Here is a 3,080-nt window from a genome sequence, read left to right as displayed (position 1 = left end):
GTGTGTTTCTTTTTTCCCTTCCACTGATGGTGCCAGATGCAGCAATCCAGATATCCACGCTTCCCCTGATAAACAGGAAAGGCATCTTGGCCTCTCTCTGTCAACACTCAGCAGTCTATAAAACAGCAGTCCTTGTCCATTTAGAATTTCAGATCAAATCTATGAAACCTCTCCTCCTACCCAAACACGCAGTAAACTTCCTTGTGGTTTCCTATACTGGAGGGCACTGAACATATTGCCTAATATAAGATGGCAGCACCTGCTCCCCTGACATATAAAACCAAGCCTCTCCCTGCCAGCCTGTATCTTCTGCAGCCTGTATCGTTCTAGGCAGCCTCTAGCTGCCTGAGCCACCTTGTTCCAGACTTCCCTCTCATGCATCAGTGGCATGGTTCAGTGTTAACAGCCTCTACCTGAACCCTCCAGTTTGCTTTCTCCTGGCAAGGTCAGTCCATACACCTCATTAGCAATGGAAAAAAGAAGACTGGGATGCATCACCCAAAAGGTGATTGACATTTTGATTAAAAAGCTAGAATGATATAAAATTAATATGGCACACATTAAATGGGTTAAAAACTGGGTAACAGGTCTCCAACTGTAAATGGGAAATAGTTATCAGGTAGGTGTGTTTTCAGTAGGGTCCCCCAGGTATCTGTTCTTGGCCCTATGCCATTTAGCATTTGTATCAATGACGGACAAAAACAAATAATCACTGATAAAGTTTGCAAATGATGCAAGTTGGTGGTAAACAATGCAGAGGACAGGTGATTGGTTGAGAGTGATCTGGTTCACTTGGTAAAGTGGGCACAAGTAAGCAATATGTGTTTTTAATATGCCTAAATGGTATACAGCTAGGACCAAAGGATATAAGCCATGCTTATAGCATGGGGGACTCTATGCTGGGAAGCAGTGACTTTGAAAAAGATTTGGGGGTCATGGTGGATAAGCTCCTACTGTGCTGCTATGGCCAAAAGTGCTAATATGGGATCCATAAACAGGAATCTCAAGTAGGGAGGGTATTTTATCTCTTTATTTGGCACAGGTGGGGCTGCTGCTGGTGTCCACAGCTGATGACCAGTTCTGTTGTCCATAGTTCAGGAAGGCTGTTGATAAATTGGAGAGGGTTCAGAGAAGAACCACAAGAGTGGTTAAAGGATTAGAAAGATGCATTCTAGTAACTCAGCTCTTTCTCTTTGTTAAGCTAAAAAGAGGCAAAGTTAAGACGTGACTTGATTACAGTCTAATAGGAGTGGCCAAACTTACTGGCCCTCGGAGCTGCATAAGGCACTCTTCAGAAGTTTGAGAGCCAGGGCACACCTGCTGGGGGCCGGGTCTCAGGGCTTCAGCCCCACTTCTGTTGAAGCACCAAGATCCCCCTCCCCGCTGGACAGAAGCCCCTACCCCACCCCTGCACTGCAAGGCAGAGTTCCTGAGCTCTCTCTCCCCTCCCCTGCATCTGGTAGGTGGAGAATGGGGGCATGTGGGGGGCTTGTGAACTGCACTTTTAACGGTAAAAGAAACTCTGACTTGCAAGTCACAGTTTGGCTACCCCGGCCTATAAGTTTCTACATGGGGAACACATTTAAGAATAGGCTCTTCGGTTTAGCAGAGAAAAATATAATACGATCCAATGGCTGAAAGTTGAAGCTAGACCAATTCAGACTGGAAATAAGGTGTAACATTTTTAAGGGTGAGAGTAATTAACCATTAGAACAATTTACCAAGGGTGGTGGTGGATTCTCCATCACTGACAATTTTTAAATCAAAATTGGATGGTTTTCTGAAAGATCTTGAGAAATTATTTTGGGAGATTTCTATGGCCTATTCTACAGGTCAGCACTTCTTTCCCCACAGCAAGACCTCTGGCTTTCAGAGATCTTACCTGCCCGCCTATCCTTGATGTTTCTTTCTAGTTCCTGTACTCGTTTCTGTAGCAGTATCAGTATGGGACCTCAACTGCTGTCTAAGACATGGGTACATGGCTCCTTATGTATAGCAGTTAGCTATCTGTTAGCATGGGGTGCCATGGAGGACAATAGGAAGTTTTCAGAGCTCATTACTATACGCAGTATCTTGGCCAATGTAACTAGACTTTCAAGTTCACTCTCTTCCAGACTGTTTTTCCCTGTCTTCTTACCTTTACTCACTTCTGACCTGTCCTCTTGAATATGTGTGATAGTGATGCCCCAAACCCATCTGTCTTATCCAGGGTCCAGCAAGGAGATGGGGGACCTGCTACCCCCATGATGGAGCTGCCTTAAAAGAAGGGGGGGGGGTAGAGTATGGCAGAGAGGGAATCGGGACTGGGTTGGGGAGGAGGGAGCATGCCTGTTGCCATCTGACAGATGAAGCAGGCTTGTGCACACCCTGGGCTGGGAGTTGCCTCAAAGCCAGGAGATGGAGTTGGACACTAGTGTTCCAGGGACCGAGGGAGGGGGTCTGAGGAGAGCATGGCCAAGAGAAGTGAAGCAGGTTAGGGTAGCATACGTCCCACCAATGAAGTTTATGGTTTCCTACAAGGTCCATCTATGAAGCAGTACAAGGTGGGAGTGTCCCAAGGACTAAGCAACTAGTGACAGGTTAACCACACACTAAAAAGAACAAACCATATCCTCTGCCCCCAAAACCAACCCCCCAGGAAAAATGTATAAACTGACATCTCCAGGTCTGCACTTTGGGACTTCTGAGATGAGTGTAGTAAATACCCAGAGAGCAGCTTAAGGTGAGGAGTCTCAGTGGGAAAGGCCTTGCCTCCTGCATGATCGAAGTTAGACCTTGGGATGTTAGTTATCTTGAAGTATGAGCTGATCTTTCGTGTGCATGTTTGTGTGCACACGTGGGTGGGTGGAATCTCCTACAGCAGGGGTTCTCAACCTTTTTCTTTCTGAACCCGCCCTCCTCCCCAACATACTACAAAAACTCCATGTCCCACTTGTGCCACAACTACTACTTTTCTGCATATAAAAGCCAGGGCCAGCGTTAGGGGGTAGCAAGGTAGCGTTAGGGGGTACCCCTGCAATTGCCCCACTGTCACAGGGGGTTCCACAAAGCTAAGTTGCTCAGACTTTGGCTTCAGCCCT

The sequence above is a fragment of the Terrapene carolina genome, unplaced genomic scaffold, assembly GCF_002925995.2.
Source record: "Terrapene carolina triunguis isolate 2854851 unplaced genomic scaffold, T_m_triunguis-2.0 Scaffold374, whole genome shotgun sequence".
NCBI classification, from domain to species: Eukaryota; Metazoa; Chordata; order Testudines; family Emydidae; genus Terrapene; species Terrapene triunguis.
This window is presented reverse-complemented; position numbering follows the sequence as displayed.